Source organism: Tachyglossus aculeatus, chromosome 2 (assembly GCF_015852505.1).
Source record: "Tachyglossus aculeatus isolate mTacAcu1 chromosome 2, mTacAcu1.pri, whole genome shotgun sequence".
NCBI lineage: Eukaryota > Metazoa > Chordata > Mammalia > Monotremata > Tachyglossidae > Tachyglossus > Tachyglossus aculeatus.
In genome coordinates, this window is record NC_052067.1 from 15876376 (window position 1) to 15898621 (window position 22246).

Sequence of the window (22246 nt, forward strand, 5' to 3'; positions counted from 1 at the left end):
AGAACAAAACAAAACATATTAACAGAATAAAATAAATAGAATAAATATGTACAAGTAAAATAGAGTAATAAATATGTACAAATAAATAAACAAATAAATACGTATTTATTGAGCACTTACTACGTGCAGGACACCGTCCTAAGCACTTGGAAGAGTACAATACAACAGAGTTGATAGACACGTTGCCTGCCCACAGCGACTTTACAGTCTAGAGCTTACAATCATTCTACCATGCTCCCTGTTGTCAGGGAACATATTCCCTCTTTGGGTGATACTTGTCCTCTGGACTGTGAGCTTGTTGTGGGCAGGACATGTGTCTGCCAACTCTGTTGTACTATACTCTTCTAAGTGCTTAATACAATGCTCTGCACATGGTAAGTATGAAATAAATACCATAGATTCATCAATTATTGTGTGATGCTACTCCAGGCACTGAGTACAGAGCACTGAACCAATGGGTGTTCAATAATTATCATTACACATAAGAAACTTATTTTCTCCAAGGCCTGTACCCTAGAACGAACCAAACACAGTAAGCGCTCAATAAATACGACTGAATAAAACCAAACCTAATTCACACTCCAGGTGCTGGCAAGTACAGAATTACTCTGGTATGAACTAGAAACATTGAAAAAGAATGGTAGGTCAAAAGAACTGTTTCCAAAGCTTCTATTGGGAAGGGAAAAGGGGAGTCTCCATACTTCTTTTTTGCAAGGGTGGGTGGTGTGAAAAGCCCACAAAAGATGTTTAATAAACATCAAGAAAGGAGAAACATCCAGGGCAGAAAAACCAAGTGGGAGGAGGTCTACTTGGGTTTTGTTTTCCGAGAGCCACCCTGCCACCAAAGAAAAACGGTTCCAAGCTTCCAGTTCCAGGTTTGGGAGCCAACACTATTGGGGGATTTTCTTCTCCCCCAACCCAGTATCATTTCCAGCTTAAGTTGAGAAGCTGACATTCCAAGAGGGGGAAAAAGCTGTAAGTATCATAGAAACAAGTAAAAAACTCATTTTCTTCTTTCTGTGGAAAGACAGAGCAAGATAATGACTTCACACCACAGTTTGAATAGATTGGGCTCATTAGGAATGAAAACGCTGTCTATCAAGGGGCTTCCTTCCAAGAAATCACAACTGGAGGCCTAATTATTTTTTTCTAAAAAGGTCAAAGAAACGCCACTGCAGTCTGGTCCAGGTGTAGTAGTATCCTTTAGCCCCTGAACACTGTCAACTGTCACATTTGAAACTTGGTTCTAAAAAGTAATCCATGCAAGGCTGGCACTGCGGTAACTCCATCAGACTGGTGAAGAGACCCCCATCCCAATATGGCAGGTCAAGGGTCACACCCGGAAGACTTTTGATTTGCCAAGAATCAAATCTGCAGAGCCACAATTAATGGGTAGCATCAAAGCCTCTGGGTCAAGCACACAGTCCTTTCCCTCTTACTGCTTAGCAAAAATGCAGTCTAAAACACCCTGATTCTCCAGGTACTACATCTCCAAATCTATTACTATTACATTTAAGTGCTTACTACTTGTCAAGTACTGTAACAAGTACTGCAGAAAGCACAAATTAATCAGCTAGGACAGTTCCTGTTCCATATGGGGCTCCCAGTCTAAGCTGGGGGGAGAATCGGCACTGAATCCCCAGTTTGTAGATGAGAAAATGGAGGCACAGAGAAGTGACTTACCCAAAGTCAAACAGCAGGTAAGCGATAGAGCCCAGATTTAAACCGAGATCCTTTGATTCCCAGGCCTGTGCTCCTTCCATTAGCCCACACTGCTCCTCAATAGCTCAATCTATGACAACTTTTAATTACAATTACTTCAAAATTGACAGCACTCAATCATTTTCTTCCTGTATCTAATTTCAGCATTTATGAAGTGCTTACTATTTCTAACGGCTGAGGAAGATGCAAGATTATCAGATTGAATGCAGTCCCTGCCCCATTCAGGATTCACAATCTATTTTATCCCAATGGAAACAGACCCCCAAAGAGGCTAAGTGACTTGCCCTCCTATTCTCCATCTACACCCACTCTCTTGGAGAACTCATTCAATTCCTATGGCTTCAACTACCACTTCTTTGTGGATGACACCCAAATCTACATCTCCGGCCCTGATCTCTCTCCCTCTCCGCAGTCTCGCATTTTCTCCTGCCTTCAAGACATCTACTTGGATGTCCTCCTGTCACCTCAAACAATGTCTAAATGTCAATGTCCATGTCTAATGTCTAAAACTGAGCTTATAATAAGTATGGTATTAACAAATATAACAAATAACAAATATGGTATTTGTTTAGCACTTACTAAGTGCCAGGCACTATACTAAGCACTGGGATGAATACAAGCAAATCAGGTTGGACACACTCCCTCACACCCAAACTCTGTTCTCCCCCAACTTTCCCATTAATGTAGACAAAACCACCGTGCCTTCTAGTCTGAGAGGCAGCGTGGCTCGGTGGAAAGAGCACGGGTTTGGGAGTCAGAGGTCATGGGTTCCAATCCCGGCTCCGCCACTTGTCAGCTGTGTGACTTTGGGCAAGTCACTTCACTTCTCTGAGCCTCAGTTATCTCATCTGTAAAATAGGGATTAAGACTGTGAGCCCCACGTGATAACCTGATCACCTTGTATCCCCCCCAGCACTTAGAACAGTGCTTTGCACATAGTAAGTGCTTAACAAATGCCATTATTATTAGTAGTAGTAGTAGTCTCACAAGCCCATAACCTTGGTGTAATCTTGACTCCTCTCTCACACTGAACCCAAATATTCAATCCATCACTAAATCCTGTGGATTCTGCCTTCACAACAATGCTAAAATCCACCCTTTCCTCTCCATCCAAACTGTTACCACATTAATACAATTACTTATCCTACCCCACTGTGATTACTCTAGTTTCCTCGCTGACCTCCCAGCCTCCAGTCCCTCCCCACTCCAGTCCACACTTCACTCTGCTGCCTGGATCAATTTTCTACAAAAATGCTCAGGCCATGTTTCCCCACTCCACGAGAAACTCCAATGGTTGCCCAGCCACTTCTGCAAACAGAAACTCCTCACCATTGGCTTTAAAGCACTCAATCACCTTGCTTCCTTCCACCTCACCTCGCTACTCTCCTACTACAACCCAGCCACCCAATTTTAGCTCCTCTAAGGCTAACCTTCTTAATGTACCTCAATCTCATCTATCTCGTCACTGAACTCTCGCCCACACCCTGTCGCTGGCCTGGAACAAATATGGTATTTGTTTAGCACTTACTAAGTGCCAGGCACTATAGTAAGCGCTGGGATGAATACAAGCAAATTAGGTTGGACACAGTCCCTCAAACCCAAACTCAAACTATGGCTGGCTCTCTCCCCCTCATCCCCCTCTCCATTCCCCCCCATCTTACCTCCTTCCCTTCCCCACAGCACCTGTATATATGTATATATGTTTGGACATATTTATTACTCTATTTATTTTACTTGTACATATCTATTCTATTTATTTTATTTTGTTAGTATGTTTGGTTTTGTTGTCTGTCTCCCCCTTTCAGACTGTGAGCCCACTGTTGGGCAGGGACTGTCTCTATATGTTGCCAACTTGTACTTCCCAAGCGCTTAGTACAGTGCTCTGCACACAGTAAGCGCTCAATAAATACGATTGATTGATTGGAACAGCCTTGCTCCTCAAATCCTACAATTACCCTCTCCCCCTTCAAAGCCTTAATGAAGGCACATCTTCCCTGACTAAGCCCTCCTTTCCTCTTCTCCCACTCCCTTCTGCATCGCCCTGATTTGCTCCCTTCATTCATCCCCCTCCCCCAACCCCACGGCACTTATGTACAGATCTGGAATTTACTTATATTAATGTCTGTCTTCCCATCTAGACTGTAAGCTCATTGTGGGCAGGGAATGTGTCCATTTATTGTTATATTTACTTTCCCAAGTGCTTAGTACAGTGCTCTGCACACAGTAAGCGCTCAATAAATACAAATGAATGAGTGAATAGCACAGAGGAAGTGCTTAATAATTACTATTATTATTATTTTAAGAACTAAGACAAAATCCCCTTGTCTTTCACTTTGGGAGTTTTGATGTAGACAACCAGAAATCGACAGCTTGCCAAAAATGACAGGGCCACTCTCACCCGCCAATTCAAGTGAATTGAACCTCAATTTAAGAGACCAACTTGAAGTCACCAACATTTCCAGTTCAGAGCCAACATCCAGAATTATCTTCCATGATTATCACACAGCTTTATTTCCATAAAATTACTATAATGATCTTCTAGCCTCATTATCACACACAACACACCAGGCACACATAGATATGTGTTCAGATATGTGCTCTTGCTCTTTAATCTTTAAATCAAACTAATAACATCCTCTTTCTCAATATGGGGTTCTTAAAGCTGCAGTCAGAGCCCTGGACAAAGTATGAACTAATTTTCCAGTTTTAGCTTCACACACACAAACACTTAAGGTATTTTCCCCAGTTGCCTGCGGTTTAACATCTCCATAAAAAAATACATTTCGTTCCTGAGACAAGGGAAAGGAACCACACTTCTCCAAGAAACACATCCCCACCCACACTACACCATGTGGTCTGGCAATACAAAGAACAGGGGAGTAAAATACAGACAAAAATGCCTCACTAATCCATTATTCAATGGTACTTATTGGACCCTTTACTGTGTGTAGAGCACTGTAATAAGTGCTTGGACAGTCCAATACAGAGTTGGTAGATACTTTAAGATACATTAATCACTAAGATTACAAGATTATAAATTCATTCAGTAAAAACTTTGTGACTGACTAAAAAGGCATCCCTTGCAAATATAACTAGGAGAGAAAACTAAACACCAAAATAGCCAGTACCATTCCTCCACACATCTGCCAAACTAGCTCTCTTCCTCCCTTCAAAGCCTTACTGAGAGATCACCTCCTCCAGGAGGCCTTCCCAGACTGAGCCCCCTTTATCCTCTCCTCCTCCCCATCCCCACTCTGCCCTACCTCCTTCCCCTCCCCACAGCACTTGTATATATTTGTACAGATTTATTACTCTATTTATTTTACTTGTACATATTTACTACTCCAGTTTGTTAACGATGTGCATATAGCTATAATTCTATTTATTCTGACGATTTTGACACCTGTCTACATATTTTCTTTTATCATCTGTCTCCCCCCTTCTAGACTGTGAGCCCATTGTTGGGTAGGGACCGTCTCTATATGTTCCCGACTTGTACTTCCCAAGCGCTTAGTACAGTGCTCAGCACACAGTAAGCGCTCAATAAATACGATGGAATGAATGAATGAATTCCGAGACCTGAAGCTTAAGAACCAGCTCAAAGCCGACCATCATGGTGTACTGGTCACCAAACTCCTTGCCTTATGTCTATTCAGGAATCTGTCACCTCACTGGAAACGTTTCGCAGTAGACATCTGTAGAAATATCATCCACGTCTCCCCACTGGACCAACCTCTTTACCATTCCTCCACACATCCGCCAAACTAGCTCTCTTCGTCCCTTCAAAGCCTTACTGAGAGCTCACCTCCTCCAGGAGGCCTTCCCAGACTGAGCCTGAGACCCGAAGCTTAAGAACCAGCTCAAAGCCGACCATAGGTCTGACAGAAGTAGGCTCTTCATTGGTCTGAAATGTCTATTAGCAAGGAACAAGTCAACTTCTATGAGGAGTTAAGTGTTTTGCCATGCTGAAGATAGAAATTATACTTTTTTTCAGTATTCATTGTTCTCTGTACATACTGAGACTGTGACCTCTGTTTGGGATAAGGTTGCTTTAGGGAGAAGCGCTTAGTACAATGTTCTGCACACAGTAAGCGCTCAATAAATACGATTGAATGACTGAGAACCGATCTCCTCTCCCTTCCCAGCCCCATCACCTGGCCTGCTCTAGAACAGACTTACACGGAAGTGTCCTCATTGGGAGGAAAGTGGGACAGGGAGCAAACGGAGGAGCAGTGGGACCTAATGGCTAGAGCACAGGCCCGGAATCCAGAAGGACTCGGGTTCTAATCCCAGCTCTGCCGTGTGCCTGCTGTGTGACCTCCGGCTTATCACTTCACTCTTCTGGGTCTCAGTCATCTCATCTGTAAAATGAGGATTATCACTGTGAGCCCCATGTGGGACCTGGACTGTGTCCCAGTGGATTAGCTTGTATCTTCCCCAGTGTTTAGCATAGTGCCTGGCACACAGCAAGCACTTAAATTAAAAAAAAAAAAAAAGGAAAATGGACAGGCAGAGAAAATGAACAAGTCACAAAGAGGCCAGGAGGGACCGATCCTCTTATTCCAATTCTAAGGGGTCTCCTCAGGCTCCAGGGAACATGATTAAGAATGTGAGCCCCATGTGGGACGGGGACTGTGTCCAACGTGATTAACTTGAATGTACCCTTAGCGCTTGTTAAGTGCTTAACAAGTACCATAATAATAATAATTCATTCATTCATTCATTCCATCATATTTATTGAGAGCTTACTGTGTGCAGCGCATGTACTAAGCGCTTGGGAAGTACAAATCGGCAACAGATACAGCCGGTCCTTACTCAACATGCATTCCATCATATTTATGGAGCGCTTACTGTGCTGTACTAAGCGCTTAGAAACTGCAATTCGGCAACAGAGACAGTCCCTACCCAACATTCATTCACTCATTCAATCATATTTATTGAGCGCTTACTGTGTGCAGAGCACTGTACTAAGCGCTTGGGAAAGTACAAATCGGCAACAGATAGAGACAGTCCCTACCCAACAACGGGCTCACAGTCTAGAAGGGAGACAGAGAACAAAACAAAACAAGTAGGCAGGTGTCAATGCCATCAAAATAGATCAACAGAATTGTAGATATATACACCAGCAGGTACTATGTGCCAGGCACTGTACTAAGCACTAGGGTGGATCCAAGCAAATCGGGTTGGACACAGTCCCTGGCCCACGTGGGGCTCACGGTCTCCATCCCCATTTTACAGATGAGGGAACTGAGGCCCAGAGAATAATAATGATGGCATTTGTTAAGCGCTGACTATGTGCCAAGCACTGTTCATAATTATTATTATGCCTCCTAGCTGGGGGGGCTGAAGCTGGGCCCCTTGGCTTCCCAGCAGCAGGTGGGTGGCCAGAAGCTCTGGGAAGGGTGGGGAGAGAGGAAGAGAAGAGATAATGACAGGAAAGTCAGCTTCTGCGATCCAGGATTTCAGCCGGATTGAGGACTGTCCTCTGAATCTTGGGTCAAGGATGGACAATTGAGAGCCAATGCCCCCTTTTCTCCCCACTTATTTTTTATTGAGCGTGGCTCAGTGGAAAGAGCACAGGCTTTGGACTCGGAGGTCATGGGTTCAAATCCGAGCTCCGCCGCTTGTCAGCTGTGTGACTTTGGGCAAGTCACTTCACTTCTCTGGGCCTCAGTTACCTCAGCTGTAAAATGGGGATTGAGACTGTGAGCCCCCTGTGGGACAACCTGATCACCTTGTAACCTCCCCAGTGCTTAGAACAGTGCTTTGCACATAGTAAGCGCCTAAATGCCATCATTATTATATTTTACCTGCCACTTCTATCCATCAGTCAGTAGTATTTAAGTGTCGACTGTGTGCTAAGCAACTGACAGCGTACAATAAAATCAGAAGGCACTATCCCTGCTCTCAAGGAGTCTATAATCTAGCATGCGACAGACATTAAAATAAATTACAGATAAGAAACAAAAAGTAATAATGTTGATGATATGGGGATAATAGACGAGTGGGTGCTTCTGTAATAGAGATGTTAAGTAGCTGTGTGCAGAAGAAGGGGAGAGTTGCGGTCTGTATGTGATGAAGGGAAAAGGGTGCTCTGGGTGTGGGAGGGCTTAAAGAAAAGGTCTTCAGTGAAGAAGAGAATGACTTGGTGGTGAGTAGGCTAGTTTGAGAGGATCATGGATGTAGTAGGAAATTTTGTATGGATAAGTAAGAAGGGGAACACAGATTTGAGTGCTCTCAAGCGCAGTTAGGAGTGTGACTGATGAGGACAGGAATGGAAAATTACTTGAGGTTTTGGAGGAGTGGGGAAATGAGTGCAGAATGATGTTTTTAAAAAATGACCTGCCCATCTCACCTCCACAACATCACCAAGATCTGCCCTTTCCTCTCCATCCAAACTGCTGCTACCTTGCTGGTTCAATCTCTCATCCTAGCCCGACTGGATTACCGCATCAGCCTCCTCTCTGATCTCCCATCCTCCTGTCTCTCCCCGCTTCAGTCTATACTTCACTCTGCTGCCCGGAATATCTTTGTACAGAAACGCTCTGGGCATGTCACTCCCCTCCTCAAAAATCTCCAGCAGTTGCCTGTCAACCTTGGAATCAAGCAAAAACTCCTCACTCTCAGTTTCAAACCTCCCATCATCTCGCCCTCTCCTACCTCATCTCCCTTCTCTCCTTCTACAGCCTAGCCCACACCCTCCGATCCTCTAAGACTAACCTCCTCTCTGTGCCTCGTTCTCACCTGTCCCGCCATCGACCCCCGGCCCAAGTCATCCCCCGGGCCTGGAATGCCCTCCCTCCATATATCTGCCAAACTACCTCTCTTCCTCCCTTCAAAGCCCTACTGAGAGCTCACCTCCTCAGCAGGCCTTCCCATATTGAGCCCCCCCTTTCCTCCCCTCCTCCTGCCCTCCCCATTGCCCCCCCGCCCTACCCCCTTTCCTTCCCACAGCACTTGTGTATATTTATTCATATTTACTACTGTATTTATTTTATTAATGATGTGTATATAGCTATAATTCTATTTATTCTGATGGTATTGACACCCGTCTACTTGTTTTATTTTGTTGTCTGTCTCCCCCTTTCAGATTGTGAGATCGTTGTTGTGTAGGGACCGTCTCTATATGTTGCCGATTTGTACTTCTCCAGCGCTTAGTACAGTGCTCTGCACACAGTAAACGCTCAATAAATGCAATTGAATGAATGAATATTAATATCGGTCTCCCCCTCTAGACTATAAGCTCATTATGGGTAGGGAACATGTCTGCTAATTTTTTTTAATAATATTTCTTAAGCACTTACTATGTTCCAGGCAATGTTCTAAGCATCGGAGTACATACAAAGTATTCAAGTTGGACACAGTCCCTGTCCCATGGGGCTCATAGCCTTAATCCCTATTTTGCAGATGAGGTAACTGAGGCACAGAGATGGTGAATGACTTCAGACAAGTGGCAGAACCCAGGTCCTTCTCCCAGGCCCATGCTCTATCCACCAGGCAACAATGCTTCTCTAATTCTGTTGTATTGTACTCTTCCAAGTGCTTAGTACAGTACCCTGCACATAGTAAGTGCTCATTAAGTACAACTGATTGATTGATTGAGGCTGATGCCCTAGTAAAGCATCATGACAAGTATATGGGATAGCTTAAATGAGGAGTTACAGAACATTCTTCCACCAATAAATGCAATGAATGGCACTGCATTAAGTGCTGGGGAGAGTACAATACAACAGGGTTGGTAGAATGATGCAGAGGGGATGCAACACAGGTTATCAGTGAGGCATTTTAGATGCTGTGCTCTTAATTTTCCATTTCATCCTCTTGCCACATTCTGATTTTAGCTGTGGTACTGATTTCTAGAAATTGGTCTTCCGACCAGTGAACTCCAAGTAAAGATGTCAAGTGATTTCCAATAAAAGTAAATAAGCCAAGGGAAAAAAACTGCACACGTGTAAATAAGTACTCTCCTGACAGAGCTTCACTGAGGACAGAGTGCATTCTGAAGTTTACATGGATCTATCAGTAGGAACTAAAATGGTTGCACTTAGAGAAACAAAGAAATTCATCAATCATATTTATTCATTCATTCATTCATTCAATTGTATTTATTGAGCGCTTACTGTGTGCAGAGCACCTTACTAAGCGCTTGGGAAGTCCAAGGTGGCAACATCTAGAGACGATTTATTGTGCGCTTATGTGTGCAGAGCACTGTACTAAGTGGTTGGGAGAGTACAATACAACAGATTTAGCAACGATGTTCCCTGCCCACACGAGCTTTCAGTCTAGAATCATTATTTTCTTGAATCATGAATAACACTATGAAATTTACTGGGCAAAGCTATCATCAATGGTAGAAACTGCTTTAAGCTGTAATTGCAGATTTTTACAAACAGGTAACTCAAGTGGAAAGAGGAATGAGGAAGGAGGAAAAAAAAGCACAGGAAACTCTTCTGCACTTCTCTTTAAGCCAATCAAAAAACTGAGAAAATAACCCCAGACAAAGAAGCCCTCAAACATCACCTAGGATGGTCTGATCCAGATACAGTGCCTGACACACAGTGAGCGCTTAAATACCATAATAATGGTATTTAATTATAATAATAATTAAACCATAATCATAATTATGGTTATTATTATTATCAGAAGTCACAGGTTGGACAGTAGGTCTGTTTCAGGTGGGTCCCAGAAAAGGCTGGGATGAGCCCTGGTGTCTGCTAATTCTGTTGTAGTGTACTCTCCCGAGTGCTCAGTACAGTGCTCTGCACAGACTGTGAGCCCACTGTTGGGTAGGGACTGTCTCTATATGTTGCCAATTTGTACTTCCCAAGCGCTTAGTACAGTGCTCTGCACATAGTAAGCACTCAAATACAATTGATGATGATGATGATGATGATGACAGTAAGTGCTCAATAAATATCACTGATTGATGAGGAGCCAGATGAAAACAGTCCTGGGGGCCCGGTCACCCAAATCTAAATGTTCCTGGTGAAATCAGGCTGGCTCTAGAACTGGATTGAACTGGTCTACAGCCTCCAAACCAAGCTAACCTGAATTTGACCCAGCCTCTCGGGTGGGAGACGGTGGAAGGAGTCAGACATAGGTGAAGGCTGATCTCTTTCCTGAATTGCATTCCACTGGCTTCACACAGTCCCACGTTGGTAACCCAGAACAGTGACTGACTAGAACAAAAATCTGTTCTGGAATGTGTAGGACTTTACACCTACAAGGTAATGGAATTGCAGGGAGGGGAGAGGCTCAAGGATTTGGTGGAATGCCTTTCAGACCCCTCAAACCCAACAAAATGCAAATCGTTGTACCTGATTGGCCTTGGAGATAAATATTAAGAAGAGGCTATCAAAATTACTAATTCATACTTGGGACAATTTACCCTTTGGTTCCATACTGCCATAGCTATTGCAACTGCAATAGCAATAGCTTAGAGAAGCAGCGTGGCTCAGTGGGAAGAGCACGGGATTTGGAGGCAGAGGTCATGGGTTCAAATCCCGGCTCTGCCAATCGTCAGCTGTGTGACTTTGGGCAAATCACTTCACTTTTCTGGGCCTCAGTTCCCTCATCTGTAAAATAAGGATTAAGACTGTGAGCCCCCCATGGGACAACCTGATCACCTTGTAACCTCCCCAGCGCTTAGAACAGTGCTTTGCACATAGTAAGCGCTTAATAAAATGCCATCATTATCATTATTATAACTGCAACCAGCTAGCTAAACAAGGAATTTTTCCCCTTGGTATGGTAAATGACACCACAAGGCTGAGAACTTTAGTTTATTTCTAAGGTTTACATCTGAATGCCGTGTATCAGGATATTTTGGATCTCCATCCCTAAATCCTACTAACCCTTTAACTGCAACTATATAAGTTACTTAGGGAAGCAATATGGCCTTGTAAAAAAGAGCAGAGGACAGAATCAGAGGACCTGAGTTCTAATTCCAGCTCCACAACTTGCTTGCTGTATGATCATAGACAAGTCACTTAACTTCTCTGTGATTCAGTGATCTCATCTGCAAAGAGGGTGATGGGGATTAAATTCTCCTCCCTCCAGTTTAGACCGAGTCCCACGTGGGGCAGGGACTGGGTCCAAACTGATTATCTTGTAAATACACCAGCACTTAATACAGCTCATTCATTCATTCATTCAATCATATTTATTGAGCGCTTACTGCGTGCAGAGCACTGTACTAAGCGCTTGGGAAGTACAAGTTGGCAACATATAGAGACGGTCCCTACCCAACAGCGGGCTCAGTCTAGAATTTCTTCGCACTTAGTAAGGGCTTAGCAAGCACCGCTTTGAAAAAGGCGAAATGTGAGCGAAAAACATTCTTTATCGAGAACTTCTTATAAGAATACAGTCAGCTCTCCTACCCAGAACACTGTTGAGAAATTACAGAACAATCTCCCCAGAGAAATGGAACTACTTGGATAGAATTCATTCATTCATTCATTCATTCAATCGTATTTATTGAGCGCTTACTGTGTGCAGAGCACTGTACTAAGCGCTTGGGAAGTACAAGTTGGCAACATATAGAGACGGTCCCTACCCAACAGCGGGCTCAGTCTAGAATTTCTTGGCACTTAGTAAGGGCTTAGCAAGCACCGCTTTGAAAAAGGCGAAATGTGAGCTAAAAACATTCTTTATCGAGAACTTCTTATAAGACTACAGTCAGCTCTCCTACCCAGAACACTGTTGAGAAATTACAGAACAACCTTCCCAGAGAAACGGAAACTACTTGGATAGAATGTGATTCAGTGTCAGAAAAAACAGCTGTGCACCTGGGTGAGGCACCAAAGCCTATCCTAGTGCAAATTTTCCTTCACATGGAGTTTGTCAAGAATATAATTCCCGCATTATAGGAAAATTGACTGTTTTTATGTAGATCAGACTATAACTTGCAGTAGTTTGTGCATTTATTGAGCATCCCCTGTGGATAATGCACTCTAGGGAGCACCTGGAAAAGTACAAAACAAAAGATTCTCTGCCTACAAGGAGCTTACATTCTAAGGGGCACACAGACATAAAAATGTTTACAAATGAATAATCCAAATAAATAACTGAATAAACATGTTCATTCATTCAGTCGTATTTATTGAGTGCTTACTGTGTGCAGAGCACTGTACTAAGCACTTGGAAAGTAGAATTCGGCAACAGATAGAGACAATCCCTACCCAACAATGGGCTCTACATAAATACTAGAGATGCCATATGGGTTTTCATAACTTGGGGTTGGGATTTAATAAGAGAAGTAGTATGGTCTAGTGGATAGAGTACAGCCCTGGGAATCAGAAGGACGTGGGTTCTAATCTTAGCTCTGCCACTTGTCTGCTGTGTGACCTTGTGCAAGTCACTTCACTCCTCTGTGCCTCAGTTACCCCATCTGTAAAGTGGGGATTAAGACTTTGAGCCCCATGTGGGACAGGAACTGTGTCCAACCCAATTTACCTGTATCCACCTCAGCGTTTAGTACAGTCCCTGGCACATGGTAAGCACTTAAACACTATTATTATTATTAATATAATGATGATAATGATAATTAAAGATTCCTATCTAACATGGCTTACTGTGGACAGGGAACATCTCTACCAACTCTGTCTTACTGTACTCTTCCAAGCGCTTAGTAGAGTGCTCTGTACGCAATAATCACTCAAATACCATTGACTGGTATTTAAAACAGTCCTCCTCCTAAACCCTTTAAATAAAGGATTAAGTTGAGATTTTTCTAGGGGGAATCTTACACATAATAAGTCTGAGCTCTGCGTACTGCTAGCATTCAAGAATAACAGGACCTCTGATCTTTTAAAATAATAAGAGTAAGAAGTCATACAAAATATATTCCTTCAATACCACTAAGAATGATAACAGTAAAAGTAATACAATCAACAGCTCTCTACCAGTGCAATAGACTCACTTTTTAAATGCTCTCTCAACTATGGCTGGTGGTCTTCGAGCACATAATAATAATTGCAATTTAAGAGCTTACTATGTGCTACGCACTGTATTAAGCACTGGGCTAGATGGATGCAAATCAGGCACAGTCCTTATCCTAAATGGAGGTCACAGTCTCAGTATGTACAGAGAACAACGAATACTGAAAAAAAGGCCACAGGTCTACTTTTAGAAACATTTTTACCTAGAACTGACTGGCTCTTTTCAAACAACATCACATATTTTTTCCTCTAGTTATTTTTGGGGGGCATTCTTCTCCATTCTAAACCAATATAGAATGGTTATATATACACCAAACGCACAGGCTCACAGAATTCAGAAACATCCTCTTGGGTTGCCTGAATCACTAAGATAAACTGGCTTATGATTTTTTTAAATTTTTTTTTGTTTTCATAGATCAAGATCTCTTTGGCACATACCCCACCAGGAAAAACTGGTCATTATTTTTTTCCACTTCTCTCCTGAGGAAGCCTACATTTTCCAGTAACTTGGTAAGACAATCTAAATCTGGATTCTACAATGTGAAACGAAGCAGTTGAACAGAAAATTTGACCGCATTAAGAATCTAAGGGGCTAGAACACCTATCTGAGAGGGCTGGGATGGTGACTACAAGATTTCTCATTTTTGAACGTATGTGGAGTAAAATGCACCCATCACAAAACCTAATTTAATCAATCAATCAATCATATTTATTGAGCGCTTACTGTGTGCAGAGCACTGTACTAAGCACTTGGGAAGTACAAGTTGGCAACATATAGAGACAGTCCCTACCTAACAGTGGGCTCACAGTCTAAAAGGGGGAGACAGAGAACAAAACCAAACGTACTAACAAAATAAAATGGAATAGATATGTACAAGTAAAATAAATAGAGTAATAAATATGTACAAACATATATACATATATACAGGTGCTGTGGTGAAGGGAAGGAGATAAGATGGGGGGGATGGATGGATGGGCAGAGGGAGGGCATTCCAGGCCCGGGGGATGACGTGGGCCAGGAGATTTTTGAAAGAGGGGAGTAACATGCCCAGAGCGTTTCTGCACAAAGATAATCCGGGCAGCAGAGTGAAGTATAGACTGAAGTGGGGAGAGACAGGAGGATGGGAGATCAGAGAGGAGGCTGATGCAGTAATCTAGACAGGATAGGATGAGAGATTGAACCAGCAAGGTAGCGGTTTGGATGGAGAGGAATGACACTCTAGCACCGAGAACCACAATATTCACCACTTCCCTCATCCCTCAGAATAAATGATCAGAGGAGTTTTTGCTCCTTGCCCCTATAGCCCACAGACACTGGACTTCATCCAATTAGTCAAGTCAATTTCAGAGAGGCCTGGACTCTTTCTTACCCAAGGTTCAAACCTTTAGCAGAATTCCAGCAAGGTACCACTGCTACACAGTCCTAGAAATCTAGGCTCAGAAAACCATCGATGGTGTTAATTTTGCATGTACTGTGTGGAGAGCACTGTAATAAGCGCTTGGGAGAGTACAGTCTAACTGAGTTGATAGACACGTTCCCTGCCCACAAGGAGTTTACAGTCTAGGGAAAGACCACAAGAGATGATCTCCTGTAGACTGTAAGCTTCTCGTGGGCAGGAATCACACCAACCACCTCTGTTGTACTGTACTCTCCCAAGGGCTTAGTACAGTGCTCTGCACATGGTAAGCGTTTGATAAATACCATTGAGTTCACTGTGGACAGGAAACGTATCTATCAACTCAGTTACACCATACTTTCCCAAGTGCTTAGTACAGTGCTCTGCACACAGAAAGCCCTTAATAAATATGATACTTCGATTGCGCTCTATTACAACCCTGTCCTCAGGCAAGACCACACCTACATAGAGGAAACTACGGCTTTCCAGAGAGAAAGATTTCATCTCCTTTAGGAGAGAGAAGCCTCTGAGAAAAACACCATGGTAACTCCCCACTGCCACCTCGCTCCCACCACTGAGAGCAGAGATTGCCCTGGGCCATGGGAGAATTTGTGTTGTACACAACCCAAAACATTCCCTCCTGCCTTCCCACATAAGTAAGATCCATACCTACCTGCCTGCCAGTTGTGTTCACTGGCTGAAAGATTCCTGTCAGCCCTGACATTCCCTTGCCCTCCTTTAATGACTAACAGGGGAGAGAGTAAGAAGAGCCTCCCCTTTTCTTTTTAACTTTCCCCTTCTTAAAAAATGATATTTGTTAAATGCTATGTGCCAAGTACTGTACTAAGCACTGGGGTAGACACCGGATAATCGGATGAGACACAGTCCCTGTCCCACAAGGGGCTGACTGTTTAAGAGGGAGGGAGAACAGGTACTGAATCCCTATTCTGCAGATGAGTTAACTGAGGCACTGAATCCCTGTTCTGAGGATGAGTAAACTGCGGCATAGAGAAGTTAAGTGATTTGTCCAAGGTCACTCAGTAATCAATCATATAATAATAATGATGGTATTTGTTAAGCGCTTACTATGCGCCAATCACTGTTCCAAGTGCTGGGGCAGATGTAAGGTAATCAGGTTGTCCCATGTGGGGCTCACAAGTGCAATTCTGTGTGCAGAGCACTGTACTAATAAGCTCTGGGGAGAGTACAATACAACAATAAACAGATATATTCCCTGTTTATAAAGATCTAGACTCCAGGGATTTCCCTCCCCTGCCGCAGCCAGACACTGGAACTGCCAGTGTCCAGGCCAGGGAAGGTAGGAGCCCAGGGTACAATGACATTCATTTTGTGACAGAAAGGCCCTGATCCCTCCAAATCTCACTTGGGTCATAACCAACTCCATACCAGTCATTCTATCTAAATTGCAGTCATTCATTAACTGCCAAAGTGAATCTGAATTTTAGACTAGGATGACTCCACTTGGAGGGCCAACCCAATGGTCTGAAAGAACGCTTTTACCCAGTCTGCCAAAGGACACATAAGTTCTGTTCGGGGCTCCAAGTAGTCAATGCCTTAAGGGAGAGAGAACTCAAGAAACTGTCTCTACTGATCATAAAGTCTGATAATGTGCAGTTGGCCAAAAAAAAAAAACAAAAACAAATTGGGCTCCTATTATTCATTCATTCAAATTTATTGAGCACTTACTGTGTGCAGAGCACTATACTAAGCGCTTGGGAAGTTCAAGTCGACAACACACAGTGACGGTCCCTACCCAACAACGGGCTCACAGTCTAGAAGGGGAAGACAGACAATAAAACAAAACGTGTAGACAGGTGTCAAAACCATTAGAATAAATAGAATTACAGATATATGTACATCATTAATAAAATAGAGTAGTAAATATGTACAAGTAAAATAAATAGAGCAATAAATCTGTACGAATATATACAAGTGCTGTGGGGAGGGGAAGGAGGTGGGGGAAGGAGGTAGGGGAGGGGGGCGATGGGGAGGAGGAGAGGAAAAAGGGGGCTCAGTCTGAGAAGGCCTCCCGGAGGAGGTGAGCTCTCAGTAGGGCTGATGGTAACCCTTAGGTGTAATCAGAAAAGAGGATGTGAAACAGCTGAAAGCAAGTTCAAACAGGTTGCCTCACTGATTAAGACAGATTGAAAACTGAACAGAATGAATTGTTCCAAGTTTAAAGCCCGTATTTTACCAGGCTGTAGAGGAAAACAAATAGCTTCAGCTGCTTGTTTTCAAATGAAACAGATATTTACTCCAACTGTTCTTTAACTTTTCAAAGAGTATCACCTGCCACTCCACACACACACAAACACAAACACATACACACACATATTTGAGTGGGAGACAAATGAAAGAAAACTGGTAAAGTTGGAAAAACCCAAGTGCCTAGAGCGTTCCAAGATTCCTCAAGATCCCTGAGGTCCTGGGCACCCTCCAACACACATTCCTACCACCTTAATTCAATTGTGAAAGTAGAATATTAACAAACAGTGTCCCAATGAGAGGCAGCATGACCTAATGGAAAGAGCATGGGCCTCGGAGTCAGATGACCTGAGTTCTAATCCAGCCTCTGCCACCTGCTTGCTGTGTGACCTTGGGGAAGTCCCTTAACTTCTCTGCGCCTCAATTCTCCTGTACTCCCTCCTACTTACTGTGAGCTTTATATGGGAAAGGGACTGTGTTTAACCTAATTAACCCTGGTGCTTAGAACAGTGTTTGAGACATAGTAAGTGCTTAACAAATACCATTTAAAAATAAATAAATACCACAAAATAGCCAAGGGAAGATTCCATAGGAACAAGTGTAAGATAGTACTTTTGTGAACAAAAGTCACCAACCAAGTATGGGTCAGGGAAAAATTGGATAGTAAGAGCAGAAAAAAAAAATTAACGGTATATATTGAATGCTTACTGTGGCAGAGAACCATACTAAGTGCTTGGGAAAATGTAGCAGAGAAAGTAAACACGATCCCTGCCTTCAAGGACCTCAAAGTGGGGCGGTGGTGGGGGGGGGGGGGGGGAGCTAGATATTAAAATAAATTACAGATAGGGAAAGCAATATAGTATAAGGATTTGAATAAGTTTTGTAAGAGTATCAAAGTACATGGGGGTACAGGCTCAAATACATAAGTGTTGCAGTAAGGAAGGAAAAATAGGGTGGGGAGGTGAGAGGAAAAGAGATCATAATCAGAGAATGAGTCAAAAATGCAGTGCCATTATTAAAAATACAAACAGAAGAATGACATGCAGTAGGCAGGAAGTCACTCTTCCATTATGTTCTGTATTAAATGGACCTTTACTGGATGGCATCTTGATCACATTTTTAAAAAATGATTGACGATGAGAAGAGCAATAAAAAAAAGAAATGAGAGCTGTTCAACTTGAGAAGGCGAAGCGATAACCTGATGCTTCAAAAGGAGGCCGATCAGCTTTCTCCACGTCCCTGGAGGCCTTCACAAGAGGAAATGTCCTTAAAGTGAAGCAAGAGCTATTTCTGCTGAATTTAGGGAAGAACTTTACCACGGGAGATTGTGTCGTCTCTATATCTGGTATCCTTTGAAGAAAGAATTGACTCATTCATTCAATCGTATTTATTGAGCATTTACTGTGTGCAGAGCACTGTACTAAGCACTTGGGAAGTACAAGTTGGCTTGGGGTCCTAACACATGTAACATTACTTGATCCCAGTTTGTCCAGGGATGGTTTAGTTATTCACCTCCTTAAAGGCAGAGGGTAGGGTGAGATCATTTTTTGAAGTCTCTCCTAGCTCTATTATTTTATAAGACCAAAAAGTCATGGACAGAGGACCTAGAATCTTTATCTCCTTCCTTTCACTACTCTTTTAATCAAGTCAAAGAGACAATGCCTTTCCAACTTTTGCTCCTAATAGAAAAGCAGTGTGGCCTACTGGAAAAAGCATACAACTGGGAGTCAAGAGAGCAAGGCAGTAATAATAATCCCCCTCTCCATCCCCCCCATCTTACCTCCTTCCCTTCCCCACAGCACCTGTATATATGTATATATGTTTGTACATACTTATTACTCTATTTATTTATTTATTTTACTTGTACATATCTATTCTATTTATTTTATTTTGTTAGTATGTTTGGTTTTGTTCTCTGTCTCCCCCTTTTAGACTGTGAGCCCACTGTTGGGTAGGGATTGTCTCTATATGTTGCCAACTTGTACTTCCCAAGTGCTTAGTACAGTGCTCTGCACACAGTAAGCGCTCAATACGATTGATTGATTGATTAATTGCTTACTATGTGCCAACCGCTGTTCAAAGCGCTGGGTTGGATACAAGGTGATCAGGTTGTCCCATGTGGGGCTTACAGGCTTCAAACCCATTTTAAGGATGAGGTAACAGGCACAGAGAAGTGAAGTAACTCACCCAAAGTTACACAGCTGACAAGTGGCAGAGGTGGAATTAGAACCCACAACCTCTGACTCCCAAACCCGTGCTCTTTCCACTAGACCACACTGCTTCTCCATTCTGATGTTTCTCTAATCTGAGAAAATACCTGTTTTCCCTCCTACCTACACTTGAGCCCTATGTGGGACAGGTCTGTGTCCAATCGGTCAACGGTATTTATTGAGCACTATGTGCAGGGCCCTGTACTAAGCACTTGGGAGTATGATACAGCAGAATTAGTAGACACTTTCCCCACACATATTGAGCTTACAGTCTAGAGAAACTGCTGGTCTGCTTATATTGTACCTACCTCGGTGCTTAGTACAATGCTTGGAACATAGCAAGCACCTAAATGCTACAAATACCTTAGAACAGAGTAGATAGAAATGAAAAACATGAATAAAGTCTTAAAATGCTTATTTTTGACCATTACACCTGCTCAAACTTTTCCTAGTGTGAACAAAGCTATGAATCCCTAAAACCTATTGTTTCACCGACCAAATCTTCAGGAACCTGACCCCCATGGTTGACAGATTGGAGGAAAACCTTTCCAAACCTTACTACATTGTATTGTTTACTACAATAGCATAGCAGTATGGGTCAGAGCAAGTTTAACAGGATTCTAGGAGGATTATAGCAGTTTTCATTCAGGCGATTCGCCCTGGCTGTCTCTCGGCAAGGCTAACGACAATGGCTTAGGCCTTTCAGATCAACCGGTACTTAACTAAAGTTCATTCAATAGGCTGACAGAGAAGAGTGCTGTTATATAATAATAACAATAGTAATAATTACGGTATCCATTAAGCACGTACTATGTGCCAAGCACTGTTCTAAGCTCTAGGGTAGATACAAGGTCATCAGGTTGGACACAGTCCCTGTCCCACATGGGCTCATAGCCTTAATCCCCATTTTACAGATGAGGTAACTGAGGCACAGAGAAGCTAAGTGATTTGCCCATGGTCACATGGCAGACAAGTGGTGGAGTCAGGATTAGAACCCATGTCCTCTGACTTCCAAGCCCGTGCTCGCTATGTCTGCTTACCATCTTCTAGACTGTGAGCCCGTTGTTGGGTAGGGACCGTCTCTATATGTTGCTGACTTGTACTTCCCAAGCGCTTAGTACAGTGCTCTGCACACAGTAAGCACTCAATACGATTGAATGAACAATTGAATGAATTTGAGTGCTTTTTAAAACCCAACGATATTTTCATCTTTACTTTAGAAGAGGGCAGAATTATTTTAATTCCAGGTGAATCTTTACCAGTTTGCAGCACTACTCCCTTTGAGAATCACCTCAAAAAGACAGAATACCAGGGATTACCTGGTAGAGGGCAATGCAACAGCCTGGCAAATACTCTGTGAAGTCTAAGCAACCTAAATTGTATTTTCTCTTCCTCAATCTTTAGTTAACAAAACCCCTAGAGCTCCTTTCCCTACCTTGATATGGGGACTTTCCATATGTAGGGAAATGGTAAATAATTTAACATGCACCGAAAGTCCATAATGTGCTACAGATAGTCCATTTCTTCCCACTGGACACAGTGAATTCAGCAAGCAATACGGTCAGAAACAGAATGTTATTAAGGATGAAGCAATCTTCTAATTGCCTGAATATATTCTCGCTGTTAATACAGATTCAACAGATGCAGTGACAAGATTTATATACATGCACAGCTGGGGTATTTTTCTGTCGGCATTGATAATCAAACAGAAAGCTACAATGAGTCCTTTTTAAGAAGCAGCTCTAGGGTGACATTAAACTTTTATTGAGGGAACTTAACTATCACTGTGCTGTACTCGAATATCCAAAATATAGAATATAGGTCAACGTGCTTTATAAAAGCTACAGATCAGAAAATGGTTGGCGATTATTCCCCATTTGAAAAACTTCAGCAAATCTTTAAAAATGTCACCACGATTCTTAATTATTAGCAGAAAATCTGCCAAAAAATTAACTGACTGGTACTAGTATGAGCAAAGGGCCTTGAGAAGTAGCATGGCTCAGTGGAAAGATCATGGGCTTTGGAGTCAGAGGTCCTGGGTTCAAATCCCGGCTCTGCCAGCCATCAGCTGTGTGACTTTGGGCAAGTCACTTAACTTCTCTGTGCCTCAGTTACCTCATCTGTAAAATGGGGATTAAAAACTGTGAGCCCCCTGTGGGACAACCTGATCACCTTATAACCTCCCCAGTGCTTAGAACAGTGCTTTGCACATAGTAAGCGCTTAACAAATACCATCATTATTATTATATAATTATTATTCACAGAAAACACAGCCTGAAAAAAGAAGGGAGACTGATCTTCTGGAATGATGCAAAAAAAAAATTCATTGAAACTCTGAAAATCCTAATTAAGTAACCATTTTTTAAAGTGAGGTGATCGGCAGAGACAGTGGACACAAACCTCAAAAATGGGGTACTCCATGTTAAATCTTTCAGCAGAGATCTATTTGCATGTGGCTTCAGAGGTCTTTAAAAACGAAACACAGAAACAAAAACAGAGATGTCCCAAAGGAGCACAGCAAGGCCTACTGGATAGAGCACGGGCCAGGGAACCACAAGGTCATGGGTTCTAATCCTGGATTTACCACTTGTCTGCTGTATGACCTTGGGAAAGTCGCTTCACTGTGCCTCAGTTACCTCAACTGTAAAATGGGGGTTGACACTGAGTCACAGGTGGGACAGGAACCGTGTCCAACCCGATTATCTTGTATCTACCCCAGTGCTTAGAACAGTGCCTGGCACCCAGTAAGCGC

General features: G+C 42.8%; 1 protein-coding gene across 1 annotated transcript in view; it reads right to left on the reverse strand.

The window, feature by feature from the left end:
* OSBPL3 (oxysterol binding protein like 3) overlaps positions 1 to 22246 on the reverse strand; it is a 168243-nt gene that overhangs the window by 124183 nt on the left and 21814 nt on the right. The gene's annotated exons all lie outside the window — the stretch shown is intronic.